General features: G+C 40.7%; 1 long non-coding RNA gene across 1 annotated transcript; it reads left to right on the forward strand.

Annotated features, from left to right (window-relative positions):
* The first annotated feature begins 21881 nt into the window (after positions 1-21881).
* LOC122888402 lies at positions 21882-24245 on the forward strand. Its single transcript, XR_006380692.1, has 3 exons — positions 21882-22208; positions 23162-23264; positions 23380-24245. It is a non-coding gene; the product is annotated as an uncharacterized LOC122888402 (long non-coding RNA).
* The last annotated feature ends 271 nt before the right edge of the window (positions 24246-24516 follow it).

Raw genomic sequence — 24516 nt, forward strand, 5'->3', positions numbered from 1 at the left:
GTGTAACGCCATTCAATTTTCTATAACCCAGCTCTGCTGGAAAAAACATGCAACGCCAACAGAGCTTTCATCTTTGTATCAATTTTGCCACAAGCAAAAGTTGTAACAATCACCACTTACCGACCAGCAACCAGTCCCTACGCCACCAAGCTTCCAGCACCACATACTGGACAGTAATAGTGTGACAAAACCACATACTGCTCTCCTCAAAGACGCAAACCAACTATTCAAAGCCAATGTTGAGCTCTTCAAGGGGCGTGTATTCATAGGACCTTTTCAGCTAGCAATTTACTTGCAATTTGGCTAAAAATGTGTCACCACGAACATTTTCATCGAAATCGTAAAAGCGTTCATGTTCAAATGCAGCCCTCTCATTTATTTGAATGGAGTATCCAAAGCTGGATCATATAAATACATTTACTGGCTGTTCATCAGCTCCAAAATACCACACGAAGAACATGAGCTCCCAAAGCTAATCTTTCCCGACAACAAGCAGCACTGAGCTTATTGTTAAACCTTTGTAAAGCAATAAGCATGCTGCAGTTTCAGTTTGAGGAGACAACCTGTATCGCATCAGCATTTTAATGCACACGCCAAGGTACACTGAAATACTTGACTGAAATCCAGGCTCAGTGAACCGCTCATAATGATGAATGTATGTATATGCAGCAGAGAGTGTCCTGCCAGAACAAGTCCATAATTCAGTGACTGACCCAGAACGTTATTCTTTATTCTAGAAAAAGCTCTGAAACAGCATTTATAGCATAAAGGGACACTGAGTTTATTTTGGGCTATTTAAGGCAAAATGACCCAACGTAGCCTGCTCTTCAGCAGTAGAGGAGATCCAAGATACTGTACTTCAGACCTCTAAATTAAGAATTACAAATACAAAAATTACATGACTGATATGCATGCATGACTAAATATATATATTTTTTTTTTCTGAATAGAGAATAAACTGGCATTTAAGCTTTTATAGATGAGATGAAATTCAGATGCATCAGTCTACACTGTCATAATCTTCCTGATTTTGAGAGAGCAGAACCAAAATCTATTTTTCTGATATCAGATTCTGTGTGAGTTTTAACTGTGGAACAATTAGGTTTGCTGTTAGCCTCCTGCAGGCTGGCTTCCATCACAGAGCTGTAGTAGTAAAAGCTCTGCCTCGCTCTCAGTGTGTCTGTCCTTGCCTGCTCAGAGGCGTTTTTGTGTTGTGTGTCTTCTCACACAGGACCAGTGATGATGTCTCCAACAGGAAACTCAGCCCGAATGGTCAGAATGTGAGGTTTGCGTCGGTGGACTCAGGGGACTCCACTGACAGAGAAGCCTTCTCTTTTACACTTTGAAAAGTTACCAGGTCTGGGTTTTGTCTACTCTTGAATTATTTAAGACTCTCTCATCCCTGTTGTGTGTGTGAGCCACTGTCTGTCTGACCTTGTGGCTCAGAAAACATTCAGATACTCAGCATGCCTTAAGGCAACAGGAGCACAAGTGCATGGCAATCAGAATCCGAATCAGTAATACTTTATTGATCCCAGAGGGGAAACTCTTTTGTTACAGCAGCTCACTATCACGTCAGTGCACACAGGAATAGAAGTTCTAAGCAAATCAGAATATAATACACTATAATACAGGTCAGATCAATTAAGTACAAGTGGATATACAGTATAAAAGCTGAAATAAGTGTAAGTACCAAAGTGGATTTAGAGGTTGATAAGTATAGTACGGTATAATACAATGTAATAATATAAGTAATAAGTAATAGTGCAATGACGAGCGCTCTGAAAATAGGCTGTGGACCGTGAGCCAATGAGCGTAGCCATGTGTAGTCAGTTCTTGGAGAATTACTGCCACCAATTGTCAATCAGTGGAATGTAACAAAACTGGCAGCAGGAGTATGTATCATATTGCCCGCATGCTAACGCGTACAAGAACGCAAGAGCCTCACTGTAATGGTCTATTCACCGGCCTCCCAAATCCAGCTGTGTGGCTGCACGCGTTCTCACCGGAACTAAAAAGTCTGAACACATTACACCTGTTCTTAGATCTCTGCATTGGCTCCCCGTCAAAACTACAATCGATTTTAATATCATGCTACTTGTAGTCAAAGCTCTAAATGGCTTTGCACCTCAGTATATAAAAGACAGATGCTAACCAGCAAGAACTCTCAGGTCCACAGGCAGTGGTCTTTTAACCATCCAAAAAGCAGCGCAGGCTGCCTTCTGTATCTGTTCCCTTACCTTACCTTACCTTACGTTTCACTACAGTCTATGGCTAAGTTGTTAGTGTGTGTGTGTTTGTATATTTCGAGATTTGTATATTTTGATCTGATGCTTCTTGCATTCTTGCTTCCGTTGATATGCACATTTATATTCTTATATTCTGCACTTGAACTTGAATGTATGATTGTATTGTGATTGTACTGTTAGTTTATGTAAAGCACATTGTGTTGCCCTGTGTAAGAAATGTGCTATATAAATAAAGCTTGACTTGACTTGGCATGAGACAACATTCAGATGCGCTGCCATCTTTGTAGTGGTTTGAACATCATTCTGTTACCTCTCTCTCACAACAAGGCTATGGTTATATATTTCATCTTTAAATAATGGCTTAGTCCCAGTGTGTTTCAAACACATCAACTGACCATAGCTGCCATTATCCACAAAAGGAGCAAACTACACACTTTTTAAGACATTTTAAAGTCTACACAAGGTGACTTTTTGACACTCAAAAGATTTTTGGTGGAGTATCACCGTAAGTCTCTTATTTTCCGTCTATTGTACTTTTTCACTCTTTCTCCCCTCCAGTCTCCTTCTCTCTTCCAGGCCCCGCTATTTGTAATGGCTTCCATACCGAGGAGCTATTTTCTTTACGAGCAAAGCGTGGGATTAATTTTTGCCAGTGGAGGCAAATGGCTGTCCAGGGAGTTACCTGTCAGGACCCTGCAGTGCGCTGGCCTCTCCACGGGGCGATGGATGTTACACAACAGCAGGAGACGTCACCTCGGAAGAATGTGGGGAAGGGGGGGGGGTGTCAGAGGAGGGCTTCAGTGAATGTTGTGGTACCCAGACATGAGTCACAGGCAGATAAAATGGGTCAGTGGATACCAACCTGAAGAAATCATGATCCAGTTACACAATGTGCTGTAGTGTGCAGACTGAGAACTGTGAGTTTACTATATACAATTGAATTCTCTCTAAGGTGCCTTACACTTATATATGTACAATTTAGTATACTACATTATACACAAAACAGTAATTACTCACTAATCATACCTTTCTTAAGTACTGTGTGTACAGCTGTTGCAGTGAATGTAGAGTGATCTTCTCTAGATACCATGTGTGCATCCCTGTAGCCTGGTTCAGACCTCTGAATCATCACCCACGTCTTCGGTTTGTTTAGCAATTCAAACTGTGTTGTGCTTATTGACAGCTGATTCTGCTGGTTGAAGAACCAATTGACCAATAACACCTTACTAGACTGGTTATGGGTACACCATCTTCCTACATAGCTTGCTAGCTAGCTAGCTACATCCATGAAAAACAGCAACAAGATAATGGTGACAGGCGTGGTTATGATCGATGCAGCTGTACAGATTGCTTTATGTTCACTTATAGAAATAACAACTCTTAAATCAGTTAATGTGAAATATCTGTTGATGTAATAGCACAATGGACAGTTGTTTAGCGTTATTTTCTCCATTCATGCAAGGAATCAATCAATTTTTGCATTCATTTGAAAAACCTGAATAAAAGAGTGGAGAAACATCAGATGCACATTCTTCCGTGCACCAGGGCTCACTGAATTATTTGGTGAGGATGAACATGATGTGAATAAATAACTTTACAGTCACCAGATCTCACCCCAGTTTCACACCTATGGAAGATTTTGGATTTGCTCTCCACCACCATCTCCATCAGACCAAATAAACTTTCATCTTCATATCTATTTAGTGATGTCTGTAGCTGTCTCTGATGCTATATGTCCTTTTGTTATGTCTGGCTATGTTTGTTTTGCTTTTTATCTGCTGTAGATCTTGATCTCATAGAGATTATCTGATTAAATAAAGGTGGTATCTATAAATGAGGGAAAATCTTGTGGAGGAATGGTGTTCATCCCAGGTGAGTTCCACAGTCTTGGCAGGAGCCCTGAGGCTGTTCTGGAGGCTCGTGGTGACCTGACTCCATACTTCATGTTGGTTTGTCCTTTAATTTGTCACCATAACATATAGAAAGTGACCAGTAATGACAATCTCTTTGGGATCTGAGAGTTGGAAGACTAAGAAACACAGTGGTCTTGTATCTCATGTGGATGAGGCACAACAAACATATTCTAATGGCATCTTCATGTCATGTGGGATGGATAGTAGAGAGGATGTTTATAACTTGTGAGCATTTCCAGTCATGTGACAAATTAAGCTGGTTGTATGATTGCACAGTTGGTCATATGAAGGATGAAAGTAGTGTGCAGTTACAAAATAACCGCATATCCATTATTATGTTATCTCCCAAATGGCTGACGTTTAAATGGATGGACCAACGTGAGATCCCCAGAGAGTCACAAACCTGCTGTCAATGTGTTTACCAAATACATGCATTACGGACATGCAGCATGGTGCTGTAGCTGTGTGAATAAAAATACAGTTCATTCTATTGTTACACTTAATGAAAAGTCCCCAGAATGATGTAAATGTAAGTTACAGAAATGATGAAGCTAGATTGCTGAGTTTGGCTATTTTAGAGAGATTGTGTTACTGATTATAGTTTTAACTGACTATAGTATAAGTCCCCAGACCCTGTGGTGGAAAGCTTCTATCTTGTTTAACTGTCCTCGAGCAAGACACAACTTGGAGACAATAACTCTTTCTTTCACTCTTTGTTTTAGTAGACGAAATAATAGTGAAATTAAACCACTCTGCCATTAGCTAAGTACCCATGGAAACCCCTCACAGACCCCTGGACATCCCTGAACTCTTTTGTGTGAGCTGGTAATTAGCTCCTGAAACTTTTTCATTTTGAATCCAGTCTCACAGGAGAGCAGGGATTTTCAGCCCATGGTGGGTCCCAGGGAATGGAGCTCATTACAAAAACTACTTTTGTTATAAGAAGACCCATTGGTGTCCGTCCTAGGAGCCATTCTGGGTCCTGACCCTCAGCTGAAGAATCACTGCAGTAGACGGCCCCTGGCTCCCCTCACACTAATGCACTCACTCTGTTTCCTGTCCTAAGGTCATCCTGTAAACACTGAACTGATGCTGTAAGCAGATAATAAGAAGCTGGACTCTCTAAACTCGGAGTTTGCTTGTAAATTTAAGACATTAACTCCATTATTCCACTTACACTGGCTGGCTGTGGGAGCAGTGCTTCCTCATTACAAGTATTGTGGAAGTTCCCAGAGGTGGGATTTCTTTTGCCGAGTTCATTCATTAATGGGGGTAAAGGGGGGTCAGAAACTTGCAGTAAAGTGTTCATTAACTGATAATCGTCTTTTTACTGGGCTGTCTTCTAACCAAAAGAATAATGCCGATGAACTAGCACATTAGGGTTTGTATCAGAGCTTTTTCTTCTTAAAACTCAGATGACTGCTGTGAGAGTGAACCAAAACAGTAAAACTGCAGGCCAAAAACCAAAACAATGTGCTGAAAGACGCTAACGGGCTCCGTACAGCTGAGGGAAACTGCAGAGTTGGGGGATAATTCTCTGTGAGTTCATCGCTACAAGCATGACCTCTCTGTTACACAGTCATTTCATAATTTGCTAATGTAAAAATATTGATTAGTGCAACTTTAAGTTATCCAGTTCTGTATGTAGCTGCAGATGCAGCTCTTGTAGAAGTCCCGTGTTTTATCCATTTCTGCTGGCTGATCTAGTTTTGTACTTTTGTCCCATCTCTAAAATGAATGATCTGAACACAAAAAAAGTAAAAAGAATTCTCTGTATATTCATGAAGTGCCGTCACACAGCTTTTGGATTAAGTTGAAACAGCTCACAGCTGATCAAGGACACCCACGATTGTTTGCATCTTCTCATTGATGTTGCATTCAATTGAACCGCCTCCAAAATCTTTCACAATGTCACGTTCAGCAATGCAAAGCAGCAATCGCTAAAATATAACTTGCTTTAAGGCTGTTTTGTTTCTGTGTTTTACACGTCAACAGTAATTTAATTGTTGTAAGTTTATAAGTGTATACAGTAAACACACTATGTGAAGAAGCGGTGTGTCCACTCTGACAGGCAAACGTCTAAATGCCAGATCCAAAGCTTAACTGAGGAGTATTGGCCTTCATTTGAGTATAGTAATTAAACAAACTGATGTGGACAAATCCTTTGCTGCTGTCTGCCTTGAAGTCTTTACAACTTATTTGCTTATTTTATTTTGTGATGCTCATTTTGCCTTATCTCCTTGTTTTTTAATCACTCTGTCAAATAATTTCTTATTTCTAATTTCATAAAGCATTCAAACCAGACCATGGTGTTTGTAGCTCTGGATCCTTAATTCACATATTTGCTGTAAAGAGCCATATGAAGGGTATTATGGTTTTAACTCAAAGGTAAACCTTACATGAATTATCAGGGTGGAATGACTGGATACTGAAACAGTCACAATGCTTAGATGAAAATAGGAGCCATAGACCTGTGTCATTTTACAAAATGCCATTTGTTGTATGATTGTGCTGTGTTTTTTAGAGATAAATGTACTGATTTAATGAGGTGAGGTTATGTCAGTGCTGCTATGAAGAAGCGGTGATGAAGGGAGCTGATGTGCTTTCACAATGTAAGAGAGAGAATGAGACACCAGCAAAGTGAATGTGACACTCGTTAGCAGGCAGTGTTCCCTGCTCTAAGCTGGTTACAACTGACTTTATGTTGAGAGTGGCGGTAAGTATCTGTACAGTTAAGCTTGTCAGACTGTCTTTACCTTTCTGTACTTCCCATGACATCCTGTATGTGTTGTGTTTATCAGCCTGTAATATGTGAGTCGTGCTGCCATCCATCAGGAGCAGAACAAGGACTTCTCCTGCAGAATGTTCAATGACTACATTTATAAAAGCCCTACTTTAATGTAGAGGTACTGTAAAATAAAAAAATGTAAATGTAAAAAATGCATATTTAATTACATCCAACAATGTGTGGCACATGTGCTGGTTCATTTAATAATCTATATACTGCAGATCCAAAAATAAAGATACTGTGAGTGCATCACAAGTGGACGAAAGGAAGATTGTACACGAAAAAGGCTAAAATACACAACAGTCAGAGAGGTAATACTGTAAAACAAATCCAGACAGTGATTGTTAGCTAGCAGATAGCTAACTCTCTCTCTAACGCTCTAAAAAACCAAAATGACCTAAACACTATATATGAGATTACACATCTGCATAATGTTCAGTTCTGGGGCAGCATGGCTCAGAGGTCGTCTAGTAATTGGAAGGTTCCTGGTTCGATCCTGGTGTCGAAGTGTCCTTGAGCAAGACACTGAACCCCTTACCGCCCCTGATGAGAAGGTTGGCACCTTGCATGGCAGCTTCTGCCATCAGTGTATGAATGTGTGTGTGACTGGGTAAATGTTGGCATGTGTTGTAAAGTGCTTTGAGTGAGTTTTCAGAGCAGCTCCCTGATTAGCAAAAAATTTGCCACTGCAACTATTTCCATTTTTGATTAACGCTGTGATGTGCTTCGTGGGAATCAGCACCGCAGTTGGGGAGCTCCTTTATCGAAACACATTACTTGGCTGAAACAACATCAACATCAAAGCTGCACACAGTGACACTCAGCTTGTCAGCCTGAACTACAAACAAGGGCTGCAAAAAAATCCCATAAACAATGAGATGCTGTAGATTTGCCACATTTGTCAGAATTGATGGAGGAAGAGTTGAGGGAAAGAATCTCTGTCTTCTTTCTGGCTTCTCAGAACATCAGATTGGCTGCTTAGTAAAAATGAGTGAGCTGTGTGCAGTTTACTAATGTGGCCAAAAAGATTTCTGGGCACTCAAGGCATTACATTTCAAACAATTACCTCTGGCTACATTCAGCTTCTCATTTTGGTCATACAACAAGTTCATTTAGGGCATTCAGCAGACCCTGCTGTGTACTTAGCTACATGCATCTGAGCCGTTTCCCTCCCTGTACCTTCAGGCCCAGCAGAAGGGCAGCCTGCTGGTGCACCACAGGGGCCTGGAAAGTGTCTACAAAGTGGTTTTAGCCCAAACGCTTGGCCATGAATTACCTCCTCATCCCTGCATTCTTCTCACCAGGCCAGAGACAGGTAGAAATGGTAGAAGAAGAAGAGACTGCCAGACATAATGAGATCCAAACACATATACATCCCTGACAGAGAAATGGCAAAAGGGAAAAACAGTGTTGTGGGGTAAGGCTCATGCAGACAGTGCACTGAACACGCTATCATGAAAATATAGTTAGGAATACAGACTGATTTCACCAGATCCCTTGTCACTTATTAGTTGTGTCTTGCAGTTTGACATTTGATCCACACTTCAAGTATTGCAAGCTTTGTTGAGCTACGTTCAATTTTTTGGTATTCACAAGCGTTTCTCCTGAGCAACACATCTAAGTGTAGTAATTGCGCCCTAAAATGAGACTCTTCTCAAAATAACAGCATTGGGGGTTTTTCAACTGCTCAAAATGACCTATGTTTACATTTTCTACATTTGTTCTCACACAACCTCTCTCATCACCTGGGTTCATGGGGTCTTTTGGGTCTGTACAAGAGACATCCTCGCCCCGGCGAGAAGGCCCAAGCTGGGTCGCCCCTCTTGATCTACAGCCATATTGATGTCTTTTCTGCTGCCTCTGTGATGTTCCTGATGACCCATTAAGCCTCTGCAGCCGAGTTCAATGGGCACACATTGTGTCTGCCTTCCAAGGCTCCGGCACTTGCCTACAAGGTCTGCGTATTGAGCTATGTTCCTCTCAGAGGCCTCCTCCATCAGGAGCAGTCAGTTCAAGCACAGCCGTTTGCCTTGATGCTTCAGACATCAGGACCTGTCCTTGCTTGGGACTGTCTCATGCTTAGAGATGTGGCTGTGTGCTCTTCTCCACCTCTGATACCGGGCGTATATTTGCCAAACCAACCAGTTAGTCTTCATCCTTGAAGCCGAAACATGCTGTTTGAAATCACTTGAAGCATAAATCTCCTCTTAGTGCGGCTTGTCCAACTAAGTGCGGCATCTTCTTCGTCTCATCTTGGTCCGCCAAGCCCCAATGGGCTCATTACTGCCCCATGAGGCTATGGTTGTAGCCTTATAATCGGACTGAAATGCCCTTTAATTTGACTTCATTCATTTTGAATTAAAATTTTATATAATATATGAATTGCTTAAAGATGTGGGCGGTGATTCAGAAGTCTGGAGCCAGGCTGCAACTGCTGTAGTGAGAACTGCAGACGTAGTTGGTGTTTTTCCCCCATCAGCCACAAGGGGCACAATGAGCCCATTCCACACCCGAAAACAAGCCACACAGAGTGGGATTTATGCTTTATCAGGAGTGTTAGAGTGTGTAGGATTTACATGAGAGAAGGCCTCAAGCGTGAGGACTAAGTGATTGTTTTGGCAAATGTACGGTACATATGGTTAACTTCCCCATCTCCAATAAAGCGTCGCACACAACCTTTTCCCTAAGCTTTTCATTGGGAAGATGAATCAGACAGTCCCACAGACCTCTTCTGTCCATCTTCTACCAAAAGTAAACACTGGTTTCCTTTAACCATGAAACAGAGTTTTCCTAAAGTTTATCAAGTAATTTTAGTTCACTAAATTAAACCAAAGTTTAACCATAGAGGTGGCAGATCAAAAAAATGCTCACGTGAAAATTGTTTGTAGTGGCTGTATGGGTCATTTTGGAAGGCAAACGACCTATTTCATCATTAAAGTATGAGGACTTGTTGGGTAAAATAGGAGGAGGAGAAGAAAAGCATGAGTTGCTTTTTGCCTCACTTGATTTCATCCCTGAATGTTTTGGATCCTCGAGCACACATCTGATCTGATCCTGGATCCCAAAGCTGCCCGGCTCAGCTTTTCCTGAACTGAAGAAAGAGGTGTGTGTGTGTGTGTGTGTGTGTGTGTGTGTGTATGTGTGCGTGTTGACTTGAAGCATAGAACATGCCCCCCCCCAATTGTCAGACATAATCTCAGCAGTTAGAGGGATGAGATGGAGGGCTTATTTGTGTTGAAGTATGTCTGACGTGGATCCCAGTTTCCAGAGGTATTAAGGTAGACATGATGACATCATTCCCGGACCAAAGCTCCAGCAAACCCCCCACACATCCTTCAACCCATAATTCCCATCCCCTTGCTGAGCGCACAGGAAGAGACATGATGGATTTCAAAGTAAAGTTGTGTTGAGTCTCCTGATAAAGCCAGGCGCTGTCAAGATCGCTGCCGCTGCAAACACGTCTTTACCTGTAGCTCGTCCTTGAAAGGTACGTGGGGGGTGCAGAGAGAGTATGAAAGACGTAATGGAAGAGAGGAACAGGGGTCGAACGTGAGAGAATGAGGGAAAAACAAAAGAGATACTGAGAGACAATGAAAGAGACAAAATGAGACAGAAGAAAACACAGAATCGGAGGAAACCAGAGAAAAGTCTTTTTAACTCAAGTAAACGTTCAAGCAAATGTTTGGAATGTTCTCTACACTAGAAAACTACTTGGATAAGTGACACCAAGGTTAGATTTCTGCTTTATCAGAAGGGTTTTTAAACAGTATTTTTTGGTTTTGCAAAAGAGAAGGCTTTAAGAATGAGGCCTGAGTTGTTGGCCTGGCAACTGTACGTCTGGTACTTTTAGATACTAATTCCACCTTTCTTTTAGTTGGACTTTGAGTTGGAGTCCAATTGACTCAGTCAGACAGTTTGGACACAAGATGATAGCAAGATAATCTAATGTTGAACTGACAGAAACAAAAGAAAGAAAAAACCTTAAGAGAAAAACATTTCTGGGAGGTGAAGGACAGACACTGTTTGTTACAGACTGTTATAGAAGTGTTTTCCTCCGTCGGGTCATTATTTATTTAAAAAGGCTTTTTCTATTGCTACTTCATGCGTCACACTTTGACTATGGCTAAGTTTTCTGATCAGGGTAGGGTTACTAATGTTTATGCAGCACCATTTGCACTCTCCATTCACCTTTTTTAACATTATACTTTTAATATTACTATAAAGAGTAATTCATATAATGCACACACTGCTGTTTCTACACATATCTCCAACCAGTCATTCAAACCGTTCACTTACAAGGCATTTTACATCAAATACGATGAAGTTAATTTGATGGCATGGATCCCGACACGGTCAAGATTTTCTGTTAGACTGCTTTTCTCTGTTTTCTTTTGTGTTTAGTTTAATGAATAGAAGTTAATTAGCATGAGGCGTGCTGTAACCGTGGTGATGGAGTATAAAGCTTTATGTCACTTTTCATCAAGTCTTTTATTACCTCTAATAAGCACTAATTCAGCTCCTGGCCTCATCTGACAGCAAGCTCTCATTGTCATACATATAGACAGCAACATTGCTGAATGGTTGGTTGAGGGATTTGTAGCAATGTAATGTAAAGCTGTGGCTTATCAAAGCTACAAGATCACCAGGATGTTTTAGAGGCAGAGCTGTCCACAGTCCCTGGCATGCCTAACGACAGAAGAGCTGATCGTATTTACAGAATTATTAACTAAAAAATGCTCAGACGTAGTAAGTACAAGCAATTGGGTGTTTGTACGTTTCTATTGTGCAAATACAAACAAGACTTATAAAGATAAGATGCCCTTGTTAACCAGGACCAAGAGGTGCGACCACATCACCTCTTTACATCGGCTCCCTGTTGGTTTCAGGATTGATTTTAAGATCTTGTTGATTACTTTTAAGGCTCTTCATGGCTCCAGACTATATTTTAGACCTGGTAATCCCTTATGGTATCCCTTATCCCTTCACGTAGTCTGAGATCTTCGGGCAGGGGTCTCCTGTCTGTTCCTGAGTCCAGGATGGAAACTAAGGGGGACAGAGCTTTGGCCATCAGGGCCCCGAGGCTCTGGAACAACCTGCCCGAAGACATCAGGCTGTCTGAGTCAGAGTCTTCGTTTAAGTCTCGTCTCAAAACACATTTTTATCTGAAAGCAGATCCTGATCTTACCTGAGCTCTGTGAAGCACTTTGTACTTTGTTTTGATAAGTGCTCTATAAATAAAGTTTATTGTCATTATATTGTTCAAAATTAATAATGACTGACTGTGTAACAGAACTGGTTCGTTGACTAAGGCAAAAAAGACGACTTGCGTGTCCTTCCTGTTCAGCACGTAACGTCTTCCTGATGTGATTTCAGAGGACAAAATGTGTTTAGTATTGATCCTAAGAGCATTAGTCCCCCCACACTACCTGAGGTGGAGAGTGTCAGAGCAGTCAATTAACCAGCCAGACCAAAGTCAGTCAGCCATTCAGGCAGTTAGTCCCTTGCTCAATAATTTATGCTGCGTTAATGTTATATGAGAGTTATTGTAAATACAAGTTTCAGACTTGTAACTACTGTTCATGTCAGACGGTGCAGTCCCTCATTCATCCAGCAGTGTACTGTTCATGTCAACATCCGTGTTGGAATCACGACTTGTTAACTCAGATTTGTCTGAAACCTCTGATGTATCAGACTAAACGCTTAATAGTACAGATGTGCCTGACAAGGCAAACAAACATGGACGCCTCACATTAGCCAGAGTGTATTGTTGTACATTATTAAACCCAAATGTGATGAATATATGGTCTTTTTTTAACCCCCATCTCTTCAGTCATACAGCCGTGCTGAGTTGTTCAAAGACATGAATACTCGCAAGTTGTCCCAAACATGGGAACCATCCCTTCCATCAATTCCACATGAGGTGAATGAAGCATTAGCGCGGATCAAGGACGTGCTATAGGAGAGAACTCAAACACTTCAGTTACTCAGATATTAATTCATTTTACAACTGTTGAAAATACAAACTCAGCAGAGAGGAGGCAATGTTGTTATTGTCTTATCAGGAGGCAAACATTGATGTCAGGCATTTACTCCAATTCTTTTTAAAGTGAGACCATGTAATGGTCACTAATGTTGGCAAAGTTAGCTAGATATTGCTTTATTTTTTTAGTGTTTTAGGATATACTGTATATTCTTATCCCATAACTGTAACTTGTGGCCACATTGGCTGTTATTCAGCAAAAGTTACATGCGTCTTGCTTTAAAGTCAATACAAGCCATGTTAAATCAAAGATGAATTTCTTCTTCGCTCATGACTGGAGAGCTGCTGAGCTCAGTGCTGCCATCAGAGGCCGGAAACAAAATTACAACGGTGTCCTCTCCTGCATCAGTATTGTTGAAATTCTGATGATTAAAATGATGACTTCTGTCTGTGGCACAAATTTGATGAGAACTCAAATAGCATTGTTTGATTTAACTGTTTCATAGATAAAATAACTGTTCCTTTACCCTAACACCAGCAAACGGATCTTTGAGGATTGCAATACAGAAGAGCCATTTGTCTTTTATTGTTAAATTAAACTCTAGAGTGTTCAGACTGCATTTTTAATGTAAACAGTTTGGTTTTTGAATGATTTTTTCAAATTTATTTTTGAGGTTGGAACAACGGTTGTTTATGTGGTACTGTAAGAAGCGAGACTTCTATTAATTTCTAATAACGACTGATCATATTGTAAAAATAAATGTATTTTGGACAAAATTTGTGTTCACTAATAACTTCATTGGTTTACATGGTGTGTGTATTCAGTGTACCTCTGTCCTGTGTCGGGAGGATGTATTTAGTATCGATCCAGAGAACACTTCCCCTGAGTCCCCTGTGTGCTGATGTGTCAGGACTGTCAATCAGCCTGTCAGCCAATCTCTTCAGAGGAGGAGTGAGGTGAGGAAGTGGCTTGTTGGGATTTTTGTTTGACAGCTTACCTTGGCTCTGTACGAGATGTTGGTCTATGTTGCTGAGAGAATCTACTCACAGCTTTGTTCCCAAGAACACCAATCATCAGTGCATCACTGCTGCTTTCACCACTTTCCTCAAAGCTTTTTTAAAGTTTGAACTTAGTACTTTTGTTTTGAAACAACATTAATTTATTAGTTATCATGATCACTAGAGGAATAAAGTCAATATAGCACATTTTGGGGACAAACCTACATTTTTAGAACCGCTGTACAAAAATGGATTGGACTGGAGTTGTTTGTATCTACATGTCGTCTACATTTATTGACACTAAGTAAAACGCTTTTTTTTGTTCAAATGTAGAGTATGGGCAATGCTTCGACACACATCTACAAAGAAGACAAAAAATCATATTGTTCTTTCACATCCAGACAAAAGATTCACCATTATTATTTTACCTTTATTTAACCAAAATGGTCTCTTTTTGAGAGAGTCTTGGTCAAATTGGCAGCACAATTACAGCACGAGCACCAACACAATGGCAACATTCACCAAAGGAAAAAGAGTAGGAAAAGAAGGGAAAACTAAACATGCAACCTTGTATGAAACAGAAAAAGAGAAAAGAACATACAAGGGTATTTTAAACACATTAAAACACAATTTCTAATAATTGTGTCAGAATTTCACTAAAGCATTCAGCTCTAACAGGAAGTAGGGCTGGGCGATTAATCAAATTTTATTTTCAGTCATGATTTTGGCTTCCAACGATTATGAAAACAAGATAATCGAGATAAAATGATTATTGTGCCAAATTCCATTTCGCAATGATGCTCTTGTTTTGTCTTGTGTTATAAATACAGCACATCCTATTCAATAAAAGTTCAATAAATGCATGATATTTCGTGTAAAATAATCGTGATCTCAATATTGACCAAAATAATCATGATCATGATTTTTACCATAATCGAGCAGCCCTAACAGGAAGTCTGCAGCTTATATATAAAGGGTCACATGCTTTCCCATTGGACAGATGCATGACCATATGTTAATGTAACTAATTAATGCCAGCATCTGTTAATTCTGAACTCATTTGGGAAACATGTTTCACTGGATTGCACAAGTTCAATAATGTCACAACCTTACAACTTACGCTACATGCATCAGTAAACACAGCGCCACACACACACATATACTTACATTTTCACACCAACCACCCACATTCAGATGTCTGCATCTACTGGTTAATGGCCTTGACATACTTAGAAGACAGCTGGCAGTTTTTGTGGCTTGTCCGGCACCGCTGCCTGTCGTCAGCTCTTATGAGAGTCGTTTGGCTGGGTCGATGGGCTTGTTGAATTGGTGGTGGCAGCAGTGGATGATAGGCAGCTCTCTGACTGGACATTCACTCTGGATTTCACTAATTTACTGCAGTTTCTCTTTATTGTTATTTTTATTTCTCTATATTGCATCCACTTTTTCTTAAATTAAATTTTTCTTTCTTTCTTTCTCCACAAGCAAAAGCCCACAGGCTGACTAAATCCAGTAGTTGTTGAGATATTTCAGTCAGTACCGAAGTGGTGGACCGAACGACTGACACTGCCATCCCTAGACCCACAGCATGGCTTAAAATTAAAGTATCAAAATGTAAATAGAAACTTCTCAAACTAAAGATTATTGAGTCAAGTCTAATTCATGTGATCATACATTTGCTGTAAACGTTTGCTCTTCTTTTTGTTTTGCTTTGCACTACTCATGACATTTTGTACAGATGTTCATGGTCCCTAAAGGATGAAGCCTACTGACTTTGGTGAGCTCCTAACTTTTCCTCTAGCGCCACCATGAGGTTCACATTTGTAGTTCTGAGTGAAATGTCTTGACAACTATTGGATGGATTGCCATGAAATTTGGTGCAGACATTCATGCCCCCTCTCCCCCACTCTATCTACGTGTTAGTAGTAGTAGTGAAGTGAAGTTAAGAACTTTCTATAGACATTTTGATACTTTCTTTTTTGCTGTAAAAGCAAACAATACAATTAGTTTGACACTCAACTGATTTTTGGTCTAGATTTTGAATTATCATATATTTAAGGGAGCATTTTTATCTTATTTCCATCAATTCCATTCCTGGAAGTATGTCACTATATGAGCCTATACTAATACCATGAAATGTTGACAGTGGCAGAAAATTCTGATCGGATTGATTTGATCGTCAGGCTTTGATCACAGCTGACAGTGTTGTGTATTTTTTACATGTTGAAAGTGTGTGAAATGTTCTGTAGAGAGCAGCACACACCAGCACGTCAGTATGTCTTTGATCACCGGAGGCTGTTTGAGGTTGCACATAGTTTTGTCGACATTTTCCACGTTTAAACGCGTACGAAAGATACTACAGGTGCTGAATAGCTCACGTTCAGCTGGGCTAGACACGCTCAGATATCTGATCAATGGAGGTGATCATTGGTTGTTACACTCAGCTGCAGGTACCTTTGATCTGTGGCTTTGAGGTCATGTGATGAAAGAGATTTATATTGGTGCAGAGCTCTGCAAGGATCAAACGCTGAGCCGAGCCAAGCTGAAGTGCTGCCTCCCAGGGGTCATCTTTATCTCCAGCCGATATCTTTAGGGCCGGTGGGCTCAATTTACAGATGCTACAGGTGTTCCACTTTAGACATTTTTCTTTACTGGATGGCAAGACAGTCGGACCATGTGACCACCATTTCCATCCTCCCAAACGAGTTTGAGCCAGTATGTTCTGATCCCGCTGGTGAATTTTACACATAAAAGATCACGCTTAGAGGGAAATGAATCATCGACCTCTGACATCTTTTAACAACCAGCATCATATGTCCGCGTCAGCAGGACTCTCAGGTTGTCATGGTTTTAGGGTTTTGTCCTGTTATTTCCTGTTTTATTTTGTAAAATTCTCCCTCCCTCTTGAGACTGGTAGTTTTGCTTCCTGTCTTTGATTGCTTTCCTTGTTTTCACCTGTGTCTCATTGTCTCCCCTTCCTGAATGTATTAAGTCTGTGTGTTTCCTTGGTACAGCATCAGCTTGTCATTGTACCATGTGCCCTGCGGTTGGCCCCACCAGTGCAGTGTGTTATTGGCAGTCTTGTATGTTTCCTGTGCCTCTGTGTGGATTTACCTTTGTTGAGCTCCTGTTATTTTTTTGTGTTGGCCTTCTTTTTGGATTACTTACCTGGACTTCTCAGCAGCTCTAGGTTGTGGTGTGTTGCTATTTAAGTAAGGAATACACTCATCTTGTTCTTCAACCTGCCTGCCTGAGTCCTGCACTTGGGTCTTCTTTTGAACTGAACGTGATACAGGTCTTCTACAAACAGTAACCCACAATCAACTGACATTTTAATGGTAATACCTTAAGATCAAAAAGCATTTTTCATTTGAGCCTTTTTAAAAGATGAAAAATAATCTTTAATAATATCAAAAGAAAGAACTATTGAATTCACTAAAGAGGTAATCTCATCAAATCTCAACAACAACTTGATTAGAGTGAGGATGCAATGGGAAAGTCTAATGAAGAGACAATCAGTGCGAAACACAGCTGATGAAATGACTGTGTAATGTGAAAAGGGTCGCTTGTAGTAAAGACCACATGGAGAATTATCACCAACTCTGCAGCATTTCAGCTTTCTTTCATGAACAAAAAAAGTGGAACATCTAGCAGCTTAACAGCTATATTTCTGGCCGGAGTTGGTGGAGACCAAACCAGAGCTAAAAGGAGAGAGAATATTGGACTTAAATTCATGACAAGGTATTGGCTCATTAAGATCAGGTGCAAAACACAGACAGAAGCTATATTACATGCAGCAATCTCTACACTTGATTGTTTTGATTTTTCTCTATCTGATGCACCTCACTGTTTTATGCCATCAATAAGCAAATAAACGGTCCCTTTGTCATTAAGTGGCTTCCAATTAATGGACTCTGAGCCTGTTGGAAGCGCTGTTTCCTACTGCCTGCTCACAAACAAGCTGACATTATCTAAATATAAAAGCATCCAGTTTAGGAGCTTGTCAGTCCCCAAACAAAAACGCACAGCAATAAAGCACTCAACAGACTCCAGACCTCCACAAAGGCCAGCTAATCTTCCCAGTTAGTCTCCACTTTTACTATTGAGTTGATGACGATTGTGTTGGTGTAAAGCTGGTCAGGGTTTGATTGGCACTGGAAAAAAAATCACTGGGAAAAAGAGAGAGCAGTAGATGCCCTCATTCACCCTCAGTGTGGCCTGGTGCTAGCGCTAGGAGTCTAATGTGTGGCTGAAGGTTTGAGTCCACTTCATGACCCAAACTGAAAAATTAGAGAAATTGAAGGAAAATAAAAAGAATAGCTAAATTTTGAAATCAGTCTGACTGAGCTTTAGCACTAACACACCCGGAGGCAGTATGTGTTGTTAGCTAGCTACAGCTAACATCTGTACAGTGCAGTGGCTGCTTGTAGAAAATAGGCATGGACTGCAAAAACATCCAGCGGTTATAACTGAGTGGATGCAATGAGACAAAACTTTGCTTCAGTCTGAACACACTGCCACTGTCACATTGTATGACGCGCTGCACTTCACACCCGTAGCACACACCGGACATGCTGTGCTGACAGAAGTGGTCGAGGTACATCAGCCAATCCAGGTCGAGGATGTCTGTGTGACAGTCAGGTAGAGGAAGGGTCACTGAACCAAATCTTTTTCCATCTGGAACAATCAAACCAAGGAAAATCACCTCCAACAACAGGAAGTCCTGATCGGCTCCAGCAGAGGACTGTGGCTGAGCTGGGCAGCTCTGACGAATCAAACTGTATTAACTATAGTAATGTGAAGCAGGGCCTTGGAGGAGAAAGAGCACAGCAAATCTCTGGGTAATAAAAAACAATCGCTGAGGGTGGTTTGCATTATGCAGCGTCAGGCCTCAGTTTGCCTGAAGAAGCACATCAGAGAGAGCAGCTTGATCTCACTGCGTCGTGAGTTTAATGTCAAATTCACAGCAGGCTGTCATTATTTTCCCCCAAGTCTCCGTTTTTTACAGTTTATTTCTAATACTCTCTGTTGTTATTTTTCCTCTTCCTGACATAGGTTTCCACCAGTGAGGGAGAAATGCTTTATATCTTTAAAAAAAGAGCAATCATGTCAAAGCTTTTAATCTTGTGTGGCTGACACCTACCCTCTGGGTGTTAAAATTAGAAATGCAAATATTTTATCTTAGGACCCTGATGAAGCCCGTGGCCACAACATGTAGACGTCTTGGAATGTCATTTCTTTGTAAAAGTACTGTTATCTTAAAGAAAATGAATCTTGTAAAAAATCACATGCTTGATATTCCCCCAAGTCTTTCTACTATCAAAAACTCACCTGCTTACAGGTGGCTGTAAAGGTTTTGTGGTTTGGTCTTTAATGGAGAACAGCGGTGTGATCAGCTTGAATTCACATCAGTGACAGTTCATGCCAAAGCATGGAAACATTCATGGAATCAAATGCTCAGTATGGTTTAAACCACACCAAAATATGACTGAGAACACATGCCAGAAAAACAACCATAAATGGGAATGGGCATTAACACATGCCAATGGTTTCTTAGATTTAATGCTTTGAATAAAGAAGCTAAAAGGCTAAATGGTAATTAAATCAGGACTGCCGTACTGTATATACAAAGTGTGAAGTCGATTAAAATGTCTCAACTCCTGCACCATAATCTACTTAACTCTGTTCGGTGTGTTACGCACATCGATATTTTGCCAAAATATGGTTAAACACACAGCTTCTGTCTCAGTCTTCATGAACAGTGTATTGATTTGCGTTCATATATCTAAAGAGCAACGCAGCAGTTTTCTTCATTGTGCAACCCAGTATCACGGCAGTTCGTGAAATAGTCACGAAATTTCATCTATAGATTTGTATACGTGGACACAATTATTTTTTTTGTGACACTCAGCATGACTTTTAAACTAATGTATTTCATTTTCTTTCATGCCTACACCACAGAGGTTTTTGGGGGAGGTCAAGTTAGCAATAATAAATATGCAACGTCCAGTTAGACTTTGAAAATAAAGCTGGCTGAGAAACATATCAGGTGACGGTTGCAGTTTGCCGAGGTTTAGGCACCAAAAGTTCTTGGTTAGGTTTAGAAAAAGATCTTGGTTTGGGTTAGAATAAAACAAACAAACCCCGTGTGAAAGTCCTGTGTTTGACCCAGCCATCCACCCGACCTCCCTGTGCTGCCGTTGTCGCTCTTTATACTACGTTCGTCCTTATTAGTTTGAATCATGAATAAAATAAAAAATCTGTGTCCATGTATACAAACCTATAGATTAAATTTTGTGACTTTTTCACGAACTGCCGTGATACTGGGTTGCAATGTAAGAGTCTGAGGTCACGCTGTGGGTTTGTGTGTTCGGGCAATGACACTGACCAAATTCATTACACTTCACTTTATCTTCCTCATCAGCAGATTTGTTTTTGTTGATAACAAGTGAAAACTTCAGTGTGCAGTTGTATCATTTCAGTTTTATCATTTTTTTGAAGAGAAGGGCCATTGTAGTAGCACCATAACCTGTTGATGCTTGAAACAGATGAGTTCACAGCTCGATAATTCCTCTTCAGTGATCGAAGAGAGATGGAAGGTGTTGTAAAAATAAAGTCAAATCCTTCTAATGTGATCCAGCCTTCAGGGGATTCAGGCCCTGATCTGCAGGGCCAAACTAGGCCAAACCAGGAAAAATGAGTCTCCTCGTGACTGGGCTCCTTACACAACACCACTGCTGCCATAAACACTCAGTGCTAGAGTGTTTATTCTTAGCTGCAGTCACACTTAATCAGTGCAGCATTTATGTAGCCACAAAAGTGAGAGTGCAGCTCGGCGAGTGTCCACAGAGGATCATGTGGATCAAATGAAGAGTTGGAGATGAAACTGATCAGGCAGGATAGAGTTTAAGAGACTTCATTTGCAACTTGGCCAGAGACACAAGCACAGCTAGAGTGAATGTCTTGCATAGTTACCTTAGTCTTCTGAAAAATAAAATTAACCAAAAAGATAAAACAAGAGCTGCATTCGAAGCTGCACTAATAAGTATTTTTATGTCAACAATTTGTCAAATGATTGTGTGGAAACCCACAGGGAATTCTCACCTGATGGGGCAGTTCCCCTCAGCTCTAGCATCTTTCACTTCGTCGTTTTGGTTTTCAACTTCTGGTGAACATAGCGGAGCATTTAGCAGCTAAACAGCCAGGAGTCGGTGGAGACCAAAACAGAGCTAAAAGGAGAGTGAATATTGGATTTACATTCATCAGGTGGACACAAACACAACTCCAAATGAATGCTAACGTTGCTCTGTCTGCTGGATGTGTAAAGAGGCTCAATGTCTGCTAACATTCTCTTAAATCTTTTTAAGGTGATGTGTCAAAGTTGTGTTAAAGAAATCTATGAATACTGCTTTAGGATGTATCAAAAGGCACAAAAAACATCCTAGTTGAATTTATTTTACTTCATAAACAGTTTCACAAACAACAGCAGAATTATAGAACAGCATTTTTGTATTTCCATTTTTTTTATTTTTGTTGCATTGTGTCACAGGTTTTCAGTTCAGTTTCATAGATTCTCCCCTTTAACTGAAATACAACAATTGGACAACTTTTGGACATTTTCAGATAGTAATTTATTTATTTTGATTATTTTTGCCTTTATCTTCTAGTGGAGAGAAGAGACGTGACAGGATATGAGGAATGTGGAATGACATGCAGCAAAGGTTTCCGGTCAGCTTCTTAGACCCCTAGCCCACCAGGACACCCTGAAATAATACATTTTTAACTTTATACATGATTTCTACTACCACACATTCTTCCAGCTTCAGCTAAACTTTCCTCACCAACCTTCTGGTCAAAGTTGAAGGTCTTTTTTTTTCTTATCATAAAATCAAAGATAAATAACTCTTGACTCCAGTTCTTGTGAAAGCTTCATGTGTCTCCTGGCCAACAGGAGGCAGCACTGAGCCAGTTAGTTATCAAGGTGAGGTCAGAGGGCAACAACAATGGCAGGCAGCACAAAGAGGAGGAAAAACATGTAACTGACAAGAAAAGTTCAAAAGTAAGCTGAAGATCTGTGCTGAAGGATTTTGCTCGCTTCTCCAGCGCCTGAGGAGAGTTTACTGATGCTGTTTGCTGCAGCCAGAGGCCTGAACGCTGCTGTAAGGCAGACAGCTCATCAGGATGAGTGACAAGCTTCTGGGCAGGAACAACAGCAGCAGAGGAGGAGAGGGCCAGACTAACAATAGAGGCTGTGCCTGGAGGCGAAGACTGGAGGAGAGGTGAGTAGAGGAGACGGGTTAAAGAAAGCTTTTAGTCCTCTTGACAATCAGAGATATTGTGGGTTGTGAGCAGCAGGGAGCAGCTCAGAGGGAGGGGGGGGGGATATTTTGGACACTTGAGTGTGTATTTCTGGCAGTGTGTGTTACTTCTTGTGTACAGTTGAGGGAGGTTTAATATACTGGAGCCGTGAATGCTGAACAAAAAAAGCAGAAAGAGACTTCCAACATTGTAAAAAAAAAACCAAAAAAAAACAACCTCCTGGACGACGTCTGTTGACACAAAGCACAATCATACATCTCGCCAGATGGGTTTTTAGCCAGCAGCACGGCTCTATGAATGGCAATGTCTCGTTGGTCCACCACTTTGGTCCAGACTGCAATATCTTAACAACTATTTTATGGATTGCCATGAAATTTTGTACATACATTCATAGTCCCCAGAGGCGAGGCAAGTTTATTTGTATATATGGGTACATTCTCCACCGGTTTTACTGTGGATAAATTAGAAGCCAACAAAACATGAAAACGTCTTCGTGGCTGTCAAGTTCAAGCCAAGTTCAGTGTTTCAAAGCAGCAAAAACTTGTACCACCATTGTGACATCTACTGTTTCTGTTGTTCTTTTGTCTTTTGTAAGTTGAACGATTTGGTCGGGGTCAGAATAGTGGATTTTTTAGAAAAAAAATTGTAAAAATTCAAAAAGGAAAAGCATTACATTTACAGAACTGAAGTGATGCTTATGTTAATAATCTTGATACAAGAGAGGCAAGACTTTCACTTTGTCATACGGGAGATCACTTCATAAGTGTCGGAGGGAAAACTGAAACTTAAAGCATATTTAATTAGTAGTCAGTGGGTTACTTAAAACTGTTGGTTCTTACATAAAAGACAAATAGCTTTAATGCACTAAATCTGTCTTTTATGTCACTTTTATTGTGTCACTTTGGTTTGACAGATCATCTCGGAAACCAAAGGCCACACAGTTGAATCTTGCAGCCGCCAGCCTGTCAAAGTGTCACCGAGCAAGGAACTGAACTCCCACCTGCTTACTCAGAGCGGTGAGTCACTCTGGATATGTGCATTAGTTAGATGCATGCAAATGATGCGCTCTGTCACAAGTCTGACTGTGCCTCTTTTTGTTGGCTGCTTGGCATTTCCCCCATTTCTCCACAGTGAGGGGAGTTCAGATCGTAGTGGCGCAGTGTGCAGCTGAGTGCTATTTAATTACCTGCTTTTGGAAAACCACTGGGAATGCAACTAATTTAGGACTTGTTTGAAGGGTAAACAAATGCGCCAGAAGATGTCTCCCATCACCCTCCCAGCAGAGGAAGAGGAGGGGGCACGAGAGGCAGAAGCTGCTTTTTATCACAAATATTATAATAGCTGTCTGCGAAGCTCTTGGAGGGAACTGAAGGCATGCAGTAATAGTGACATTGAATGGTCTTAACTTTGCATAACACCACAGTGAATTGATCAAGCTTTGGGTTGTGCTGGTATTCAAATAGCGAGCTTTGTTCTGAAACACACTCGCCGAGCGTAAAGGCTTTGGAAACAAAAGCAGGAGAATAAAACAGAAAATAACTTTTTTATCCTCGAGCACAGTTTTTCAAACCTGCAGGTGTAGGAGCGAGCTGAAATGTTGACAGATATGCCGAGTAGGTTTGAGACATCAGGTGTGGATGTCTAATTTTGGACCTTGACGAAATCTTTATTGTTCAAATGGGTACATTACATTCTCCGCCGGTTTTACTGTGGATAAATCAGAAGCCAACAAAACATGAAAAAGTCTTTGTTGCTGTCAAGTTCGAGCCAAGTTCAGTGTTTCAAAGCAGCAGAAACGTGATGACAAATGTGGTCTCTGTGCCACCATTGTGACATCTACTGTTTCTGTTGTTCTTTTGTCTGAAGTAAGTTGAACGATTTACTTTACATGTCAGGTTTTTAGCATTTATCTATTCAATACACATGCATTTTGCAGTAAAGAGCAGTTTTTCCTAATGGATTCACTTGGTTCACTCTGAATGGCCCCCAAGAAAACACATGCCATATATATATATATATATATATATATATATATATATATATATATATATTATTTATTCGGTCTCTGGTGTGATTTGACAGAGGTCGGATTACAAAGAGGAGGAAGAGAGAGAAACTGGCGACAGAAAGTGTCCACGAACACTCTGTACAGCGTTTCTGTTGTAAAACTGAACTAGCCGACCTTCAGCATCTCAGCAGAAAGCACAACGTTACAGTCTGTGCACCCAGTCCACAGAGCGGACCCGGCACAAGCTGTATGAAGGCTAG

The sequence above is a fragment of the Siniperca chuatsi genome, linkage group LG14, assembly GCF_020085105.1.
Source record: "Siniperca chuatsi isolate FFG_IHB_CAS linkage group LG14, ASM2008510v1, whole genome shotgun sequence".
Taxonomy (NCBI): Eukaryota; Metazoa; Chordata; class Actinopteri; order Centrarchiformes; family Sinipercidae; genus Siniperca; species Siniperca chuatsi.